This window comes from Eucalyptus grandis, chromosome 4 (genome assembly GCF_016545825.1).
Source record: "Eucalyptus grandis isolate ANBG69807.140 chromosome 4, ASM1654582v1, whole genome shotgun sequence".
NCBI lineage: Eukaryota > Viridiplantae > Streptophyta > Magnoliopsida > Myrtales > Myrtaceae > Eucalyptus > Eucalyptus grandis.
In genome coordinates, this window is record NC_052615.1 from 17280211 (window position 1) to 17302868 (window position 22658).

At 39.8% G+C, this 22658-nt stretch overlaps 1 long non-coding RNA gene and 2 pseudogenes across 2 annotated transcripts; all 3 read right to left on the reverse strand.

Moving 5' to 3' along the window:
- Window positions 1-647: 647 nt before the first annotated feature.
- On the reverse strand, window positions 648-8314 carry LOC120292526 (annotated as a pseudogene).
- On the reverse strand, window positions 3955-6346 carry LOC108960921. Of its 2 annotated transcripts, XR_005550449.1 has the most exons (6): window positions 6265-6346; window positions 5835-5913; window positions 5646-5744; window positions 5031-5094; window positions 4331-4405; window positions 3955-4185 (listed from the first exon to the last, which is right to left on the reverse strand). It is a non-coding gene; the product is annotated as an uncharacterized LOC108960921 (long non-coding RNA). The 2 variants fall into 2 exon arrangements; XR_005550448.1 differs by lacking the exon at window positions 5031-5094.
- Window positions 8315-14811: 6497 nt separating the features above from the next.
- Window positions 14812-16947, reverse strand: LOC104442921 (annotated as a pseudogene).
- Window positions 16948-22658: the final 5711 nt, after the last annotated feature.

Genomic DNA, 22658 nt, shown 5'->3' on the forward strand with positions numbered 1-22658 from the left:
ATACATAATTTAGTCCTTGAATTTTTAATTTGTTAAATATTATCACTAAACTTTTATATATGTGCAATTTAGTTCGTGAATTATATGAAAATATTTAATATTATTTTTCCATTAAATTAAGTCTAGGACAACATCAAATATTTTTGTATTATTCAAGAACTAAATTGAACATATATCAAATGTCTGTGAAGCTTATTGTACATGGATCATATTAAATAAATTAAAAGTTTATGAATCACATTACATATTGGGCTCCAATTTATAGACTATTTGTATCATTTTCTCAAAAAGTAGGCATCCAATTCTCCAGGCCTCCATCTCAACAATGTTGATCGACAATGCCACGTAAAATGATTGGGCGTTGGAATCGCGCATGACTTAGGTTTCTTCTTATTAAGCCTTTCTTGTTATGTAACTTGTGCACGCAAGGTTAATAGAACCATAACAAGCCCATCAACACCCATTTGCACGCACGAAACAACCTTTAAAACTGACGTTGAAGAGCTGATTACTAGAACAACAAAAGTAACACACTTACACACTTCCTAGGAAAAACACCTTATCCTAGGAAGCTAGTTAAAGGCCAGTCGAAACAAGAGCACACTCAGAGAAAGAAAACGGAAAGCCCACTAGAACAACAACACTGATCAATCAGTGTAGTCAAAATCAGTAGAAATTATGTCCATAATCTTGGCCACCTCCGCCGCAGAATCCCTCAACAGCTTGATGCTCCTGTTCAGCTTATCGCGCTTCGCCGCCACCGACGACGCTTCCTCTAGCATCCTCTCGATGCCGCCGCTGCCATTTGGCCCGATCAGCTCGCCCACGATCTCCTTCTCCATGTCGTTACTCACCAGGTTCTGCACGCTGAACAGCAGATGCAGCGCCATCGAGTCGACGAACCTCCGCAGCACAATCTTCCAGTGCGTGGTAATCCTCATCTTCAGATCGAACGCCTCCTGAATATGCTGCTTGCGATGCCTCAGGTTTTCCACGTCGACCTCCCCGATCCCGTTGAGGACAATGTAGCTAGGCTTTGACACGTTGTTGATTGCCTCCATGAATATGTTCTGCTGGGACATCAAGCTGTTCCACTCCAACATGTACTCAGGGTTGCATGTGTAGTCAGCGAGCTTCTCCATTTCAACAATTTCCATCATCCTATCCATCGCCTTCTCCTTCATCTTGTTGATCAGACCGGACGCTGCTCTTCTCGTCGACGACTGAAGCTGAGGATAATTCTCGGAGTGTCGCATCAACACCCGAATCACCACTCCCTCAATATATTCCCAAACACGAGCCACAAAACTCGGCGGCTTGCTCGATATCGCCCTCACCTTCCGCTGCAAAAGGGTGAGAAAGGCGGTGCGAGGGAGGAAGTTCGGGAGCCCGATCCCTTTGGCCTCTTCCAGGACCTCCAATTCCTCCAAAAGGAAGTTGGTCCTCAGGTCATTCTCGGCGCAGTTTTGGAGCTCATCGGAGTATCGGTTCAGCATCTCCATTAGCCTGGCCGTGCAGTGCATGTTCTTCTCTTCTGGGTACTCATCGAACTCGCCTCTCAGCAAGATTTTCCTCAGCGACTCCTTCGCCGATCCCAGGATCTGCATGAAGGCCGTCATGGCCTCCGCAACCGAGGACAGATTCTTGGGCAATTTCTTAAGCTCAGCCACATTCGCTTTCAACTTGTCATTGATCTTCTTGATGATCTCCGGCAAACACTTGGCCATAATGGTGGCTTGAATCTGCGTCAGCTTTTGTGCCAAGACAGGCACACCAACGATGGACTTGTCAATCTTGCACATCAGAGGGTGTGTCTCGAACAGCTTCGCCTCTTCCAGCCTCGCTTCTCCGTAGGACTCGTCACCAATCCGGTTCCTCACGCACACATAACCGAGTCCTATATTGACATCATCGGCCGTCACCTTCTCGAGGAGGCCCTCCGAACTTTATCACCCTTTGTGACGACAGCCAGAGTCCTCTTGCCGGTCTTGTCCACCATCTGCAATCCCCAAAATCAAATTATCGTATTGACCCATTTGCTAGAGTTGTATAAATCACTCGAGTTTTTAATTGATATGTGAGATAAGCGTGGGCTAGAGTATACTTACTTGCGACATCCTTATGGACTCGCAGGCGGAGAAGTCAACGGTCGCGGACAAGACATTGAGGATGATGCTCTCCTCAGGCCTTATGTACCCCATTATCATCTCCGAGATCCGCTCGTAGATGTCCTCCGGCTGGCCGTGTACGGGCACCCTCGTGATTCCGGGCAAGTCGACCATGGTCAAGTCCGGGACGCCGTCTTTCTTGACGACCAGAGTCAGCGGGGCGTTCGATATGCCCTTCCCATTGTTAAGAAAAGTTTGCAGAAGAACAAAAGCAAGGGAAAAGAGATACCAGGAAGAACAGAGGAAGCAAGACATACACGAGTGTTAAAGAGAAAACATATGTAGAAGAAGAAGAAGAAGATGTACATGCTGCCGAGAAGAATGAGAAGAAAACTGGTTAATGAAAAGTCTGCATAAAGCTGTTAGTCTTGATTTGTCTCGGCTAGTTAATCTAGAATAGTTCGGTACTGGAAGTTAGTCAAAGTTTGCTTCAGTTAGTTACTTCTTCTTCAACTGATTTCATATCTGTAAAACAGAATTTCAGAGTTAGTCCTTGTATATAAAAGGCTAAGCTCTCATTTGTACGATATCAAGGAAAATAGAATAAAGAGGAAGTTCTTCATCTCAAGATCTCTCTACAGATTCTTCATTTTGTTTTCCTCTCTATGCATAAACTTCTTCATGGTATCAGAGCTACGGCATCCTGAAGAAATCATCTTGATGCTGAATAAATAGAGAAGATCTGCACCAGATCAAAGTTAGATTCAAAGCTTCTTTGATCTCTGAAGATATCCGAAGTTGTCCAACAAAGTTCTGTAAGTCGGTATTCTTCATCCACATATAAATCAGCGAGATTCTCATTTGCATCTTACTGCAAATCAGTAGAGTTTGTGTCTGCAACTAGAGTTGATCTAAGATCAGGAAGAATAGAATGGCAGCAAGAAGTTTGAGATATCCATTTCCTATTCATGTAAATATCTCGAATTTCGTTACCATCAAATTAGCTGAGGACAATTTCCTCCTATGGCAAGCTCAATTCTATAGGTTCTTGAGAAGCCAAGATCTATTCGGTTTTGTGAATGGGGAAATTTCACCACCCGCAAAGACAATACGGGTTGAAGAAGGAGGTCAAGTTTCGAGATCTCTAATCCCGATTATAATGATTGGATAAAAACCGATCAACCGGTATCCTCTTGGATTAGTGGTGCAAGTATCGAAAATATACTCAGCTTGATAATAGGGTTAAACACTTATGAAGTTTGGCAAGTTCTGTTAAACCGGTTCACACAAAAATCAGTAGCTAAGGAGTTTGAGCTAAGAGGAAAATTGCAGGCTTGTCAGAAACGTGAACAAACATTATCAGCATATCTTAGGGAATACAAGTCAATATGTGATCAATTGAATGCCATAGGGAAACCAGTGGATGAAATCACAAAGTTATTTGGAATTCTGGAAGGCTTGGGACCTGAGTACGAAAGTTTTAAAACCACAATCTACCTTGTTTGAAGCCCCAACTAGAATATGATGAAGTAATCTCACACTTAGAAAGATTCGAAGCCGGGTTACGAGACTTATTCTTTAAATCGGTTCGGACCTAACCTAGCTTACTATGGACAAAGGAAAGCGAAGCCATACAAAACGAAGAGGGCGACAGAGAATATATACAATCAAATGTTATTCCTAGAGGATCAAGAATAAGTAATCGTGGAGGAAGAGGTTATGGAAGAGGAAGAACATATAATACCAGGTATAGAAACTTTGGTTATCTGGAAGAAATATGAGTTACAGGAATAGTAACTCGAACTATGAACAAGAAAATCAGCAGTTCAAACAAATCAGTACCTCCTCTGGCTTAGGTTCTGCTCAAGGGTTTAGACCATACAATGTATCAGCACAAAGGTATTCTGATATCAGGTCATATCCCACACCAAATTCAAAGATACAATTAGAGAAACAAGCAGAACAAAAGCGACTTGAGTGTCAAATCTGTAAAAGGCCTGGTCATGATGCTTTACATTGTTGGTATCGGTTTGATAACTCCTACCAAGCTAAGGATATACCAACAGCTCTAGCAGCACTACATATCGAAGAGACAACTGATCAAGAATGGTATCCAGACACTGGAGCAACAGCTCATATCACTTCCAATGCTGGTATACTTCACAGTCTTTCTAAAAATGACAATGCTGAAACAGTTATGATAGGCAATGGTCTATGTTTACTTGTCAAATATATTGGTAATGCAATATTAAATGCTGCAATTGCTGCCTTGCCTCTAAATGATGTGCTGATAGTTCCTGAGATTAAGAAAAATCTTTTATCAGTATCAAAATTCACTGATGATTACCCCTGTTCCTTTATTTTTGACAAAACTGGTGTGTATCTCAAGGACAGCACAACCAACACAACCATGAAGCTAGGAAGGAAGGTTAGAGGGTTATACAGAGTAGACCCTCATGCTGCAGAAGCTTATTTCACACAAAGACAGAGGATTGTTGCAGAAAGTATCCGGCATCAATGTCTGGCTCACACAAATCAGAGTATTTTGAAGCAATTGAAGGCTCAAAATTTGATTGATATAACAAAGAATCACACTCGTATGTAGGAGTTGCCAAATAGCTAAAAGTACTTGCTCTACCTTTTCCATTGTCGAATTTTACAGCCACAAAACCTCTACAACAGATCCACTATGACATCTGGGGACCTTCTCCAGTTAAATCTTTCCAGAGTTTCAAGTACTATGTCATTTTTGTTGACAATTTCTCTCGGTTCAGTTGGATATACCCTTTAAAGCTGAAGTCAGAGTTCTATAGTATTTTCCTCATGTTTCAAAAATTAGTAGAAAATCAGCATAACTGTAAGATCCAGACCTTTCAGTGTGATGGTGGAGGAGAGTTTATTAGCCAAAAATTCAGAACTCACTTACAGAATTGTGGCATTCAACAGCATATATCTTGTCCATATACACCTGAACAGAATGGGATACCTGAAAGGAAGCATCGGCATATAGTCGAACTTGGTCTGGCTATGCTATACCATGCGAAAATTCCACTAAAATTTTGGGTAGATGCATTTGTAACTGCAAATTATATTGTTAACATTCTCCCTACTCAAAAACTACAGATGCAGTCTCCCTTCAGCAAGTTATATCAGCATAATCCAAGATATGATCATCTCAGAACTTTTGGCTGTGCTTGCTATCCGTGTCTTCGACCATATGCACAGAATAAGCTTGATCCACGGTCTCTAACCTGTGTCTTTCTTGGATACAGTGATCACTATAAGGGATATCGATGCCTTCTCCCTACTACTGGTCATGTTTACATTAGTCGACATGTAGTATTTGATGAGAATTTTTCCCATTCTCTCAAAAATTAGCAATGATCTATCCATCCTATACACACTTATATAAACTGTGGATAGAAGAAGAGCAGTTCTTGGCTTCCTCGACTACAAATCACACCACTCCTTCAACTTCTCAGTATACAGATTGGGAAAAAGAAGCCACAATGAATCACACAAATGGAGGGATCTCACCTGAATACACAGAACAAGCAGTTTCTATATCACCAGCTGAAACTACTGTGGAACGAGTATCCATCACTGCTCAAGATAGCCCTCAACAAATTGAAGTACCTAGTTCCATAACCGAGATATCGATGAATCAAATCGGAACAAAACACCTCAAATAATCGACTGACTTCTCAAGGTACATTACTTACTCACCCTATGAAGACTAGGTCTAAGTCTGGTATTGTTAAGGTCAATCCTCGGTATGCATGTCTTGCTACATATGAAGTACCTCCTGAGCCAAAAACAATTAAAACAGCATTAGCACATAAAGGCTGGTACAAAGCAATGACAGAAGAAATGGATGCACTTCATCAGAATCGAACTTGGGAATTAATCCCTCGAACTAATCAAATGAATATAATCGGCTGCAAGTGGGTATTTAAAACGAAGCTCGCAGCTGATGGTAGTCTTGATAGACTCAAAGCTCGGCTAGTTGCTAAGGGATTTCATCAAGAAGAAGGCATTGATTTTACAGAAACTTTTAGTCCAGTCATTAAGCATGCAACAATTCGCATAGTTCTATCAGTAGCCATGATGAAACACTGGACAATTCATCAACTAGATGTCAAAAATGCATTCTTACATGGTACACTGAATGAGGTAGTCTACATGGAGCAGCCTCCTGGATTTCAAGATCCCAAGAAACCTCACCATGTATGCCTTCTCGGGAAGTCTCTCTATGGACTTCGACAAGCCCCTCGAGCCTGGTTCGACAAGTTTAGCAACTTTCGCTTGAATATGGGTTCTTTTGCAGCTCAAGCGACCCATCCTTATTCATCTATCATACTTGATTTAGACACCATTCTTTTACTTCTATATGTGGATGATATATGCGGCGGAAGCTCCTCTCGGTCTCTTTCCAACCTTATTCATTCACTCGGTCTTGATTTCCATATGAAAGATCTTGGACCATTACACTACTTTCTTGGCATTGAAGTTAAAAACAACTCGATCATCCTGTTTCTATGCCGACTAAATATGCCAAGGATCTTCTTACTCGAGCTCATATGCTTGAGTGTAAACCAATCACCACTCTGTGTCATTGAAGCCCACTGTTCTGATAAATGATTCTGATCTACTCTTCAATCCTTTCGAATATCGAAGCCTAGTAGGAGGCCTTCAGTATCTGACTTTAACAAGACCCGATGTTGCATATGCTACAAATCAACTATGTCGAAATTACAAAAACCAACTATAGCGAGACCTACATAGACTCAAGAGAGTTTTGAGATATGTAAAAGGAACTCTGAATCTTGGAGTCTTCATTCACTCTCGAAGCTCTCTTCACCTATATGGATTCTCAGATTCAGATTGGGTAGGATGTGTTGAGACAAGAAGATCAACAACAGGTTTTTGTACATACCTTGGCTCCAATCTCATATCTTGGGCTGCCAAGAAACAATCCACGATTAGTCGATCCTCTACGAAGCGAGTATCGTGCACTTGCTTCCACATCTGCAGAACTTACCCGGATTAGCTTTGTTCTTCGTGATATAGGATGCTCATTGACTTCTCCAACACAGCTCTTACGTGACAATAAATCCGCTATCTCTCTCACTATTAATCCTGTTCTTCATGCTCGCACCAAACATATTGAGATAGACTTTCATTTTGTCGAGAAAAAGTCTCATCGGGGTCATTACAAGTCAAATACGTTCCCAAGAATCTTGTCAAATTGCTGATATATTTACTAAACCCCTCTCTCGTACTACACATTACCAGCTACGAATCAAATTAGGAATCGGGTGTTCACCCATTTCCAATTTGAGGGGGCTGTTAAGAAAAGTTTGCGAAGAACAAAAGCAAGGGAAAAGAGATACCGGGAAGAACAGAGGAAGCTAAGAAACGAGGAAGCAAGACATACACGAGTGTTAAAGAGAAAACATATGTAGAAGAAGAAGAAGAAGATGTACATCTGCCGAGAAGAATGAGAAGAAAACTGGTTAATGAAAAGTCTGCATAAAGCTGTTAGTCTTGATTTGTCTCGGCTAGTTAATCTAGAATAGTTCGGTCTCGGAAGTTAGTCAAAGTTTGCTTCAGTTAGTTACTTCTTCTTCAACTGATTTCATATCTATAAAACAGAATTTCAGAGTTAGTCCTTGTATATAAAAGGCTAAGCTCTCATTTGTACGATATCAAGGAAAATAGAATAAAGAGGAAGTTCTTCATCTCAAGATCTCTCTACAGATTCTTCATTTTGTTTTCCTCTCTGTGCATAAACTTCTTCACCCATGGCCCGCGATCTCGTCGGTGGCGTCATTAATGGCCACGGAGATGTTGTCCTCTTTCGTGTGGACGACTTTTCCGTTGAACTCGAGGTAGAGCTCGGGCGGTCGGCGTGGGGGTTGTCTTGGAGCCGCATGATGAGAGGGACGCGGGTGCAAATGCCCGCCCCCGCGGCGGGTTGATCGGCGAGGGACTCGAGGACGCTTGATTTCCGGAGGACTGGTCGCCGACGACGCGATGGTGGGGAGCGGTATGCCCTCCTTCATGACATTCAGGTTTCGTAGCTTGTCAACCGCATCGAGCAGGGGGCGGATCCGGTCATTGTAGGAGTCGGCGAGAGGCGCCGGGCGGGCAATCAACGGGGTTCGGCCGGGTACACCGTGGACGAGAGCCCGGTCATCACCCATAGTTTGCAGCCTCTCGAGATTATCCTTCTAAGTTCTAACTTTGGATGAGCTTGATCGATGAAATCAAAGATGGGAAATGATGATTTCGTTCTATGGAGTACTGAAAGTTGTGGATTAATTTATACAGGGAAGATACTTCCATCGCAAGTTGGACGATTGAGAGATGACTTTGTTGGCGTGATTTTCTCTCATATCTTAAGAAAGGAGATTTGTTAATATTGTATTCCTATAATTTTGGGATCTTTCCTTTTTCTGATTTTATTCTGGTTAGTTGTGGCAACTTTTTTTTTGTAGATATGGTTGAAAAATGGCAGATGCTCAATACAACAAAAAGAACAGAAAAGAGAACGAAAGCATTGTCCGAGGATGTAGGCACATTGTTGAATCTCGTAATCTTTGTGTCTGTGTGAATTTTTGTTTTTCTATATGGTATCAGAGCAGGTTATGACCCTGATTATTTGAAGAACTCGCCTTGTCCTCTGTGTCGTTTTTTTTTGGGTGAGCACCATGACAATTTCAGAATTAAAATCTGGAAAACTTCCCAACAAAGGTGCGAGCTCGAATTAGAATCAGCGAAGGCTGTGGTGCATGAGGGAAACAGCCAACGTCTTACATCTATTTTGCTGAATGGAAGGAATTTTCTCCCATGGTCACGAGCAAAGTGACCATTGCGCTTGGAGGCCGATTGAGGCTTAGACATATTCTTGGGCAAACTAAAGCCCCTGATGAAAGTCATCCAAATTTTGAAGAATGGCAAGCAAGCGATCACAGCATTATGACTTGGATCTTCAACTCAATGGAGCCTAAAATCTATGAGAGTTTTGCTTACTCAGATTCGGCCAAAACATTGTGGGATTCGTTGTCTGAGATGTATGGTCAAGCCAATAATACATCTCGAATCTTTGAGCTTCAACAAGGTCTTGCTACCTATAGGCAAGGTGCAAATCAATCATTCACAGATCATCTAGGGAACATAAAAAAAAAAAAAAAAAAAACAGTGGGATGAACTCTGTCAATCACACGCAACCTGGGAATGTGCGTGACTATGTGCAAAGAGAAGGACAAGATAGAATTTTCTATCTCTTGGCAAGCCTAAGGCTGGATAAGGACAAGATAGAATTTTCTATTTCTTGGCAAGCCTAAGGCCGGAGTTTGAAGACACCAAACGTGACATTCTTATGAGGCCGCAATTGCCATCCTTTAATACCGTTTGCTCCATAATACAAAGTGAAGAAACAAGGAGGAGAGTCATGCATTCTGACTCGATTGTGGCACCATCAACAGGCTCATTAGAACACTCCGTAAACGTCGTTAGTTCCAATGCCAGGCAAAGTGATGATGGTACTTGGTTTGTCAAAGGGAAATGAAAGAAGCCCCTTCGTTTCCATTGCGATTATTGTGATTGAGATGGGCATTCCAAGGAACGATGTTGGATTTTACATCCTCAGCTGCGTCCAAAGGAAAAAGGTCTGGATGCTAAGATAGCAATTCAAGGGAAACCATAGACTTCCAATCCAAGCTAGAGTCTCTAGCACTGCAGGTTCAGTAGCTACTTCAGACACATGGTTCGAGTCCCTCTAGCATTGAATCCGTAAATTTGGCCAAGACTTCTGGTAATATTAGTGAACTTTATGTTGAGTCTAGAAATCGATTTATTGTTGATTATGGTGCCATAGACCATATGTGTAGTTCCCCACATATTCTATATAATACTGCTTCTAGCTCTTTGTATCCACCAATCACAGTAGCTAACGGAGTGCAAGTGCCAACCCAAGGTGTTGGGCAATTGAATGTGCTTTCGAAAAAAATTGAGGCTTTATTGGTTCTAGGATTATCTTATAATTTAATATCTATGAGCAAATATACTAAATAGTGGAATTGTAATGTCATTTTTACTCCACATAAGGTGTTGTTCCAGGATCACAATACCAAGAGGATGATTGGTGAAGGACAACTTTGGGATGGGTTGTACACCTTAGATTTGCATGCCGAAGCGTTGGTGGCTAGGAAGGGGAATGTGGATACCTCTCGTCTATGGCATTGGCGCATGGGTTAGGGGTGAGCATCGGTCTAGGATCAACCTTGGACTGATCCTAGACCAACCCAACCCTACCGATCTTGGTTCGGATCCCAAGGAGATTGGGTCGGTCCTTGGTCCTAGAATTCCTAGACCACCACTATGCCAGTTGGTCCTCAATCCTGAGAGTTTCGGACCGGTCCAACCCGGACCAACCTTGACTATATATATCTAATATATTACTTATAATTTATTTTTTATCGAGGAAGCGAAAACTTAACAATTTCTTAGTACTTATCAAACACATAAATCTTATGGGACGCGTAATCTTGATACGGGCCATAAATAAATTTGATATAAATTTATATTTTCATATTTACAAGCCCTATGTTTCTTTTCCTCAATTATTCGATTTCAATATGTCCAGAAATTCAATTTTAATGTCTTGCTGGAGTTCTTTTCGCAATTCATCAGCTGCTACCGGACTTTTGTTCGGATAGTCCCGAGCTCTTGATGGTAAGGAAAACAAAGCAAGCAACATTATTTGATCCTTCCGTAACGTGGACCACGGTATCGCAAAACCCTTCGATTTTGTCTATTGCTGGAGATTCGTTCTGAGAGTCCCCAAAACTAGACGGGGACTTAGTCCGTCCAGCCTTAGTCCATATTAACAGAGTGGACTAATCTCAGCCTCCCGTGATAAACTCAACCTTCTCATTAAACTTTCAGACAGCTTGCTAATATTGTTTGTCTTGAAGTAGCAAATCCAGCGAGTGTGAGCTAGTAAGGTTTACTTGAAAGAAATCACTAAGGCAGCACAGCTAAGGAAACGCTAGATTGATGGCATACTTGAACTTTAAGACTCGATTGCTCTTTTCGATAGAAGGTCAAGAATCTGCAACAATTTAAATATGACGTCTTAAAATCTAACAATCTTGAAACATGGACAATCTTGACAAATATAGCACAAATTTTCTTGATCTTTCAGTTCAAAAGATTTAATTTTGAAAACAATATCGTCACCACATATTAGTTTTAGTCACCTGAGTTGATTGAAGAATTAGGATTTGGAGAAATTTCAGGAAATCTAATGATTAATATAATTTTATGAAATTATCTATAAGTCTATAGAAAAAGAATGCTAGTGCAAAGACTTGGCACAAGAACCTATTATGAGGTATTAGCAACAGTCAAATCTTGGTGTCTCGACCACCTAAGCCTGAGACAATCTCCTCGTGTGTAACGTTTTTCAATTGCGGAGCTTATGTAAAAACACAAGTTGGATGATGTCATGCTTCCTTTCAGTACAATAATAACTGTTTTACACATTTCGCTAGTGAATTTGGGCCGGTTTGGGCTTCATTTGATTTTGCTAGATAAACTCAATATTGTCGGATGTGACATCACGCACTTTCATTCTTTGCCTTGTTTTTCAATCATTTGTTTCCACTCTCATGTCCTGACTCTTAAATGTTGCCTACTCCAGTTTCCGTCTCCCGATTCAACGTTGCCTTAGCTTAGGATAGAACAAAATCTCATAAAACAGACTGAAAAAAGGTCAAAAAGTTTGGAAGAGGAGAATTTCAAGATAAGAGAGAAGACCGACAAAGTTAAGGAATTGTTGAAGAAAACTATATATGAAGGAAAAAGGTTGAAAGAGAAGGATTTGAAGCTAACGGAGGAGGCTATGATATCTGAGAAATCGTGACAGAAGACTAAAGCTAAATATGAAGAAAAAAAATCTAAAGAGGTGGATCGAGAACTGTTATTGTTAAAGAATTGGAGAACATGCACAGATAGATAGATACACTAACACAGGCCAACGGAATGAATAACGTGTTACGTAGATTTGATAAAATACTCAAAAGTGCATAAGGAAATCAATGAAATGGTTACAAAAATCCACTCATTACTATAGTCGAAGAGGAAATCGAGGAGGACAAAATTCATTCCATTGAAGATAGACTCTATAGGGTACAAAAAGATCATATTGAATCGCAAAGCAAGGCCTGGGCGTTTATTGCACCCATCTAGGACTATATGTGACACCATGGGTAGGTTGTTGCTTGAAGTGCACATATTGTACAAATGGGTTGCTTTATTTTGCTTAGCGTTGTCAATGAGATTTGCTAGAACATGCAATATCATTCCAACCATGAAGTCCCTATGAGCCAAAAAGACCATTGACTAGTGCTGCTTAATGTCTCAATCTTCACAGCAACTCAACTTTCTAACTAAAACGTTAGCCACAATGGCAATGTTTTCTATCTTGAAGTACGAAATTTTTACTTGCTATGGACAAACTTAATGGAATCTCATCAGTGGTTCATACCACATCCATCAAAAAAGGGTGTAGATTTTTATTTTATTTTTTTGGAGAGGTTAGATATATAGTTGCAATTAAACATCAGACGAATTGATCAAGGAGAGCAATAATTGAACCTATATCCTTGCTAGTTGTGCATCCAAATCCATAGCATAAAACTTTGAAGACACCTTCAAAGTCTTTTTGCCACACCCCATCTACATCGCATTCTATCAGCTATTGAGATATTAAAGGAAGCAGGCTTCCACATATTATGTGTTCAAACACATCAAATAACTAGTAGTTGTAAGGAAAAAAAAAAGCTTTATCGTACCGCGATGTAGAAAAGTAGCAACGACGAACAAGGCTGCTGATGGATACTCAATTGCACTAAGGAAAAACAGTGAAATCTCTATAAACTCCCCTCTAACTCAGTTGGTGCCGCAAGATTATCGCATTCTTCTTCAATAGTTTGATTTCATCTCTAGCTGGGGCTTTGTTCTCAAATTGAGATGCAGTTGTGTTGTAAGTCTCGGATATTTAGTTGCAATAAGGAACTAGGCGAGGACTGCTGATTGTTAGCCTATTGATGCATATTAATAGAGTGGACCAAGCTATAACCATTCAATCCTAGATGAGTGCCATGCATGCTCAACATTTCATTGGCCTTATTTTGCAATTCAATATGCTCATTTTGTACACAACCAATTCTGCTTTCAATAGAATCAACTATACGGCATTGTTTTTCCTCATCACTCTTCATTTCAACTATTTTATTTGAAAACAAAGAAGGACAAGACAAACCCTTAGAAACTCCTGACTCACTAGAAACCATGTGGATAATATTTGTAGTTAAAATTAAGCATCAAACCTTACTAAATAAATAAATCCAAATTTTGATCGTGCATTAATTTTTCATGCAATATTTAATTGACATGATTTTTGCACCTATGAAAAGCTTATTATTTGAGCCTCTCAAAATAACTTTGCTGGACCGAAGTAAAGGGGTTGGATGAGGAGGAAATCAGGCAACTGAAGATGACGTTAAAAAGTTGGAAGTGGAGAAATTAAGGCTAAGAGAGGAGGTTGATAAAGCAGTTTACAGCAAGTATAGACAGAAAGATAGAGAGTGTTAGGCAAGAAATGATTGATGAGGCAAAGCACAAACTAAAAAATAGAGTGTTAACTGAAAGATGCTGAAGGAAAAATCAATAACCCATCATTTACTGTAGTCGAAGGGGAAGTCATGGAGGACAAAATTCATTATTGAAGACAAAAATAAGCTTCATTGTTCAGTTCTTGAGCATCAATTTCCTCAAGGAATTTTTCTATGATATGCGATTAATGATGAACTTCTTTGAATAAGAGTACTAATTAGTTTACTAAATGGGAGAGTCAAAATCTTGACTATAAAGTTCCATCATGTAGAGAATTTTTCTATGATATGTAATTAATAATGAACTTCTTTGTATTAGTCTACTAATTAGTTTACTAACGAGGAGAGTCAAAATCTTGACTATAAAGTTCCATTTTTTAGAGAGAAATGCTCTAGAAGAGTATTCTATTGCTTAAAAGTTGGATGATGCAAATGAGGAGATGACTCCTCTATTTATACAAAAGTCCCTCTAATTACAAATCTCACATCTCATCTCATGGTGGAGATCTATCTACGTGCTAATCTCACTTACTAATCTAACAGTAGAGATTCACTCCCACCTTACAATCTAATGATAGAGAGATTTAGTCATTGATCAACCAATCCGATGGTGGAGATACATCTTGGTGGATATCAATCAACATCTCACGATCCAATCGTGGAGTTTGAGTCCAACCCATCAATCCAATGGTCCTTGTCTCATTGGATTGATGACTTGGCAATACATCCGAGACATTCTCCCCCACCCCAAGTTATTTATGTGCGCACGGTCGGGCAGTTTTTATCCATTTAATGTAGAAAATATCCAACAAATATATATTTTACAATTGGATACATAAAATGTGGCCCGAAAGTTTTAAGAGAAAATCTTAGCTGAACGACCTATCAATTTCATTCAGTAATTGGGCAACGAATGGAAAAGGCTACATATTGGGCCTATGTGGGCAAGCTTGGGCCCAAGAAAGAAAATCATTTCATTCTTTTACCTTAGATAATTAAGGGTTGCGTGCGCCCCTTTATCATCGAGAAATTTGCTTTTTCCTTATCAAATTGCTTCTATAGTAGTTAAAGAAATTGTTCTGCTGGTTCATCAACTTGTTCCGCTCCAACAGGTACTCAGGGTTGCAAGTGTAGTCAGTGAGCTTCTCCATCTCTATAATCTTCATCATCCTATTCATCGTCTTCCCCTTCATCTTCTTAATTAGACTAGACGCCGCTCTTCTCATCGACGACTGCAGCTGCGGATAATTCTCCGAGTGTCGCATCAACGCCTGAATCACAACTCCCTCAATGCAGTCCCAAACACGAACCACAAGACTCGGCAGCTTGCTCGATATCTCCTTCACCTTCCGCTGCAAAAGGGTGACAAAGGCGGTTTCAGGGAGGACATCCGGGAGGCCAATCCCTTTGGCCTTTTCCAAGACCTCCGTTTCCTCCAATAAGAAGTTAGTCGTCTGGTTGTACTCGGTCCAGTTTCGGAGCTCGTCGTAGTATTGGTTCAGCATCTCCGCCAGCCTGGCAGTGCAGGGCATGTCCTTCTCGTCCAGGAACTCGTCTATTTCGCCTCTCAGCAAGAATTTCCTCAGCGACTCCTTCGCCGACCCCATGATCTCCATGAAGGCCATCATGGCATCCTCAACCGAGGACAGATTTTTGGGCATCCTCTCAAGCTCGGCGATGTTCGTGTCCAGCTTGTCATTGATCTTCGTGACGATCTCGGGCAGATACTTGGCCATCATGGTGGCTTGAATCTGCGTCAGCTTTGTGCCAAGACAGGCACACCGACGATGGACTTTTCGATCTTGCACAACAGAGGGTGCGTGTCGAACAGCTTCGCCTCTTCCAGCCTTGCTTCTTCGTAGGTCTCGGCGCCAATCCTGTTTCTCACACACACATATCCAAGCCCTATATTGACATCATCCGCCGTCACCTTCTCCAGCAAGCCCTCCGGAGCTTTATCAGCCTTTGTGACGACCGCCAGAGTCCTCCTGCCTGTCTTGTCCACCATCTGCAACGCAAAAACGAATAATCGTATAGACTCATTTCCCTGAGTGAAATAAATTATTTGAGTATTCAATTGGTATGGGAGCAAAGCGTGTCTCAGTATACGTACTTGCGAGTTGCGACATCCTTATGGACTCGCAAGTGGAGAAGTCAACGGTCGCGGACAAGACATTGAGGATGATGCTCTCCTCAGGCCTTATGTACTCCATGATTATCTCTGAGATCTGCTCGTAGATGTTCTCAGGCTGGCCGTGCACGGGGACTCTCGTGATTCCAGGCAAGTCGGTCATGGTCAAGTCTGGGATGCCGGGTTTCTCGATGACCTGAGTCAGCGGCGTGTTCGAGACACCCTTCCCATGACCCGCGATCTCGTCAGTGGCATCATTAATGGCCTTGGCGATGTTGTCCTCGTCGGTGGGGACAACTTTGCCATTGAACTCGAGGTAGAGCTGGGGGCGATCAGCTTGAGGGTTTTCTTGGAGTTGCATGATGAGAGGGACACGCGTACAAATGCCCTGCCCCGTGGCAGGTTGACGCCGGCGAGGGACTCGAGGACGCTCTACTTGCCAGAGGACTGGTCACCAACGACGACAATGGTGGGGAGATGGACGCCCTCCCCCATGACCATGAGGTTTCGCAACCTCTCGATTACATTGAGCAGGGGGCGCATCCGGTCATTGTAGGAGGCCGCGAGTGGAGGCCTACGGGCAACCAACGGGGGTTTGGGTTCAGGTTCACTGCGGACAGGAGCCTTGTCGTCGCCCGTTATTTGCAGCCTCTCAGATTTTCCTTCTAGCTTTGGATGAGTTTGGTCGGAGAAATAGAAGATGTGAAGTGATGATTTCGTGCTATGGAGTAGTGAAGTTATGGATTTATGACGTAGAGAAGAGACTTCTATCGCAAGTTGGACGATTCAGAGATAATTTCGTGGAGGGATTTGGTGCTGCGGAGGGGACAAAAGTGGGAACCCGATGCACCAGTGGACAAAATTCTGTTGTACCAAAGTCACACCACTGTGTAAACTTAGACTTCAAAGGTAGGAACTTTTAAGTACAGTTTTGCCAAAAAAAAAAAACCTCGGAATGCTCCACGCTTCTACACAACTATGAAAGGATCCGGGTTGAACGGCTCACCGCTGATCTACCAGCCATCTACGTCGACCCTAGAGAACTTAAACCTTTAGAAACCGAAACAGTGAGTCTTGGGTCTGGAGTCCTCGGCTAGAATTTGTGTTTTGAGGCATGGCCATTCCCTCTTCATTGTTTGCATCAAGAGCCTCCTTTTTGTTTGAGCTCAAGATTGTGCTTCTTGCTTCTTAATGGAGGTGATTTGGATTGGGGCGTGGTGATTAGTAGTATTTATGGTGGCCGTGTATAGGCTCTAGTGGCGGTGACGACTGAGTCTAGTGGCAGCAAAGATCGTGGCAGCAGTTGGTGGCGCGGAGTTGATGGTGGTGGTAGGGTGGTGTTCAATTCTGGCATCGGCAATAGGGGTGGCCACCAGGTTATATGCAAAGCATTTAAAAAAAAAAATTAGATTACCTTTTCATAAGAGAAAATTCTAAATTGTGATTTTAAAATATTAAAAATAATACAGAAACTAATGAAAACGAAGCCTCGAATAATGGAGGGGTGGAGAAAATCTACGCGAAAAAACATGAAACCAAGAAAGAATGTGCGGAGATGAATTTTCTTGAAATGGTTTGAAAGTATCTATATATATATATATATATAGAATATCAATTGAGGGTGGAAAAAAGGTAAAGAATTGATAATTGAGTTGTTTGAAAAGATTAAAAAAAATAATTGAAAGGAAAAAACATTGACCAAGACATTTTTTACCCTTCAATGATGGAGTTGTGTGGGAACGCTTCATAGGTTGGAAAAAGGTGTAATTATCATCCGCCCATTTCCACACCGCCTTTCTTTCTATTCTAATTCTAATTCTCTCCCCCAACCTGTTCCAAAATCTTCCAAACATAGGCTTAATGGTCAGCTCAACGTAAATTGCAAAATATGGGTGAATGACAAATAAACGGATCAATTTAGGTCGGATTATTTTTAACCCGACTCGACTTATCCATATGAAGGTCCTAAAATTCTCATGCTAGATTTAACTACAAAAATTTGTGCATGCATGGACAAAGAACAAAAAACGAAATGACTACGGTTCATTAGGATGTGTTTTTTTGTCCTGTTTTTGTGATTCAAATTATCTAATGTAATACGATATTAGCATTAGTCTCTCATTAGTTGCTCTTCCTCATCATCAACAAAATCATTATTGTGAAAATTCTGTCCAATTTCTTCAATCTTTCGTTATTAGATTGATTTTTTGTCAAGTAAAATTAGTTACCTTTCTAAGAAAAAAATTACATTAGTGGAAAATAAAAGATGTGAAAATTATTTTTCGAAAAATGAGCTTGTATTATATATAATCACAAATACCCTAAATGAAAAATGTTTTAATTATCCAAGAAAATATTTAGATATAAATTATTATTAATAATAAAAATATATTTCATCAACTATTTATAATTTTTTATAAAAAATATTTATTTATTTTTTTGCGAAATAAATTAAAACAAATAGAGCATAAACCAATTATATTCAAACATTTTGATGGGTTGTCGGCTGTACTTGGAGACTGCACTGGTTCGACCATACATTTTCTCTTGGCTGCCATGAAAATCGTACAATGGGACTTTTTTTCTTTTATGTACGATGGGACTTTAAAAAGCAAAGAGTTTTAATTTTTTTACTTTGGCTTTCATTAACGCGCCCTTCCTTGCACACTTTGGTTGCGTTTGATAACACTCTTAGGAACAGTGTTTCTGTTCATTTATTATTGGGAGTAGAAATAGAATAGAAACATGTTTGATAAGTTTTTTTTTATTTTTGAGAATAAATGTGCTCCTAAGAACAGATTTGGAATAGAAAAAAAATTGCTTCTTATTCCTAGAAACAACTTAAGAAACAAAAATCAAGAATTAAGCTCTCTTTTTTTCCCTTTTTCTTTTCTTCCTTTTTCCTTTTTTCTTTCTCTTCCTCCCTTCTTCTCCTAGCCGGTGGCCAACGGCCCGACGAGCAAGATCAAACGAGGCTCGCCGACCTCATCGGCCCTAAGTGAGGTTGTCCCAAGGCCATCAGCAAGGCCCCCGAGCCTCGCTATGTTTGGGCGAGGCTCGATCTCACCCAAATCTAATAAGGCCAAGCCTCACTCGACCACCATGAGCTTTACCGGCCACTGATGAGGCCCCCCTGAGCCTTGCTAGGCCACAGGCGAGGTCGAGCCTTGCCCAATCACGGCGAGGCTCTTCCGAGGTTGACGACCTCGCTGGCCCTTGTCTAGCCGGTCACCAGCCGGCAATTGGCTAGAGGAAGGAGAAGAAAAGAAAAGAAAAAGAAAAATATAATAAAACTATTTAAAATTAAAAGAAATTCTAAGTCATAAAAATATATAGAGTCGTACCAAACGCATTTCTCTCCCAAGAACATAAATTTTGTGTAATTACCATATGCATTCAAATGCTCAGAAACTATTCTCGGGAACAAAAATAGAAAAAAGTGTTTATGAAAAAAAATTATTCCTCATAACAGAAATATTGCCAAACACAAGCTTTTTCTTCTTTTCTTTACCTTTTTCTAATCGGCTCTTGAGAAAAAAAAAGATAAAACATTTTTATTTTAAATGTATTACACCAAAAATAATTAAGTCGTTGACAAGCACATTCTCGACACGTGAAACAGAGACAATTACATGAATGACACAAGAGCATTACCATGCATGTGACTTCTTGATAGCGACCATAGAAATTGACGTTATTGACATATATCATTAGTACATATTGGATTGTCAATATGCGACGACGAGCGGTTATTAATTCTGTTGGGAATGTCGGATTCCCAAAAATCAAATTCTACACTAAATCGAACCCCTAAACGAATGCGGAAGACAAGCCCGGGAAAAACACATGTATCACCGATCCTAAAGCACACAACGGAATCGAGCGTATCTTGTTAGCCACAGATTAAACACCAATGCCAATAAGAGGAAGAGAAAACCGATCCAGTTCGATCCGATGACGTCGATTGGCCTTGGAGGGAAGATGGCGTCGCCGTTTGCGCTTGTTTTTCTTTTTGGAGAGAGAGTGAGAGAGAAAACGTACGTTATTATGCCAAAGGGTGTCTTCGTCTCTCTCTTTCCTCCCTTATATACGTTTCCTCAAAAATAGAAACGTACCCCTTCATCGTATCCCTCCATCCATGGGTCCTAATATTATGGGCCGGGCTTTTAGGCCCAACATGGGCGGATGGGCCAACTTAGGCCCATGCCCATCACATAAAACCATCAAATTCAAAACAAAGCAATCGAGGCAATGGATTAACTGGCAAGTGTTTACTTAAAGAGAGATAAAACATAGTTAAGAAATATGCAAAAGAGTTGAGATAGAGGAGAAATGGACATGCATTTTGGTGGGAACAATTATTATTTATGAGCAGGATCGTGAAACAGATAATGTTGAGGCAAAAGTAAGAAGCATTTAACACACCGTCTAGAAGAAGCAATCGTTTAGAGACAAAAGCATGAGTTTATAAGAGCGTGGGCACGAAATTTGCGTAGATGGACATGGAGGCAATTGACCGGAACCATTCAAGGAAATAAAACCGCCGAAAACCGCCAAAAGCAGTTATAAACATATATAGATATAGGCATTAGTCTTATTTATCATGGTATTTCAGTCTCTAGATTGGTGGATTATAAACATATGCAGATATAGGCATCAGTCCTATTTATGCTTTATTTATATAATAAAAAAAAATAGATATGTTTATATCTATAACTCACCAATCAAGGGATTGCTATCCGACAATGGATGGAGCAAGATACAACCTCTTTCCAAATGCACTTGGACTTTCAAATATAGTCAACATGGTCGTTATAATGTTTTACGTTTTGTCTTGGTATTTCTCTTTCGACCCAACTTTTTTGCTAAATGGTAAATTACGGTACTAATGATCATCCCCACTTGTGCAGTGAGGGCCAACTATTTGAAAGTTTATGAAACAATCAAGTCCAGATTTTTGGACTAATAGGTAGTGCAGGCTTAGAGTAGTATTCACGCAACTGATGAGATTTTGAACAAACAACTTTCAATTTCTAAATTGGAAATCTCCTAACCTCTAGCCCTTGAGCAATTTCATCACTACAATTAGTAAATTTCCATAGCATAATTGTATTTCTCCACATTTCTTAGATAATAACTTTTCCATTTTATTTGGTAGCTTCTCAATTAAGATAAGTGATTTTGACATGTAAAATTTTTCGATGTGACCAAAAGTTAGCACCATCCCCACATTGATGATGACATCCACAATATAGTAAGTTGAACATATAAGAGTGACTAGAAGTTTCTTTCCTGCGTCTAGTGTCTTTTGACGTTGAGCATTAAAAATTCATTATTTTTATTAAGTTAGCCATGTTAAAATAAATTCTCGCATTGGAAAATAACTACTAAAGAACCGATATTTGTACATGGGCTCATTCATTTTTATAATATTTGTCATGATATTTTCATGTGCGTTAAAAAGGATCAAATTGTTTCTAATTAAAATAATATCAGGACCGGTTTGACAATAAAGTTTTAGCCCAAATTGAACATTGATTAAGGTGCCGTTTGCATATGTTAATTCTTATATTCATTAAAATTAAAATCAGTTAATTTGCTTTTAGTTTATCTATATAGTTCTTGATTAGAAGCAAGGTTTGGTTACCCTGGTAATAAATGTTTATTTTATCAACCTTTTTATTAAATAATGTCTATCATTTCTAACTGTTGGTTACGTTTTTGCATTTTGTTACTATGTAATACATTTATCATTATTTACATATTTAATGGACATAATAAAAGGGAGAAGTTAAAGCAACTGTTTAGTGCAACGCATATTAAAAGCAATATTAATTCATTTAACGAACTTTAAATTTAAAAAAAAAAAATCGATGCAACTTTTTCTTTCTATTGATTTTGGGGACACCTTTAAGGAATCTCAATCAATTTCCTTACGAAGAAGAACAAAAATGCACGTTCCTATAGAGAAGTAATTAGCGGTTCTTCCACGTCAAAACTTTTCATTGGTTGATCTAGAATTATAGATATATGGAATCACTTTTTCATTAAAATAAGTAAAAATATTCGGCTTTCGCAATAATAGATTACGTTGGCTGTTTTTTTGGCTTTTACTAAAAATAAGCGGTACTTTCACGTGAAAACTGTTTACTTTTGCTTACAAAAACAAAATAGAAACTGTTCCATCATTCCAATCGAACGGCCCCCAAGATCACAAAAACCAATTTTGACATTGCCCCCGAAACTGATATGGACAGAACTACGTACTTACATCAACAATTCAATCGAGAAGTAAGGTGATAATAACATAAATGATTCATGAACTTCAATTGAATACGTAATTTAGTCCTTAAATTTTTAATTTGTTCAATATTGTCACTAGACTTTTTATATATGTGCAATTTAATTCGTGAATTATATGAAAATATTTAATATTGTTTTTCCATTAAATCAAGTCTAGGACAACATCAAATATTTTTGTATTGTTCAGGAATTAAATTGGACATATACCAAATGTCCATGAAGCTTATTGTACATAGATCATATTGAACAAATTAAAATTTTACGAATCACATTGCATATCGGGCCATAGTTTATAGACTATTTGTGTCATTTTCTTAAAAAGCGGGCATCCAATTCTTTGGGCCTCCATCTCAACAATGTTGATCCACAATGCCACGTAAAATGATTGGGGATTGGAATCACGCATGACTTGGATTTCTTCTTATTAACCCT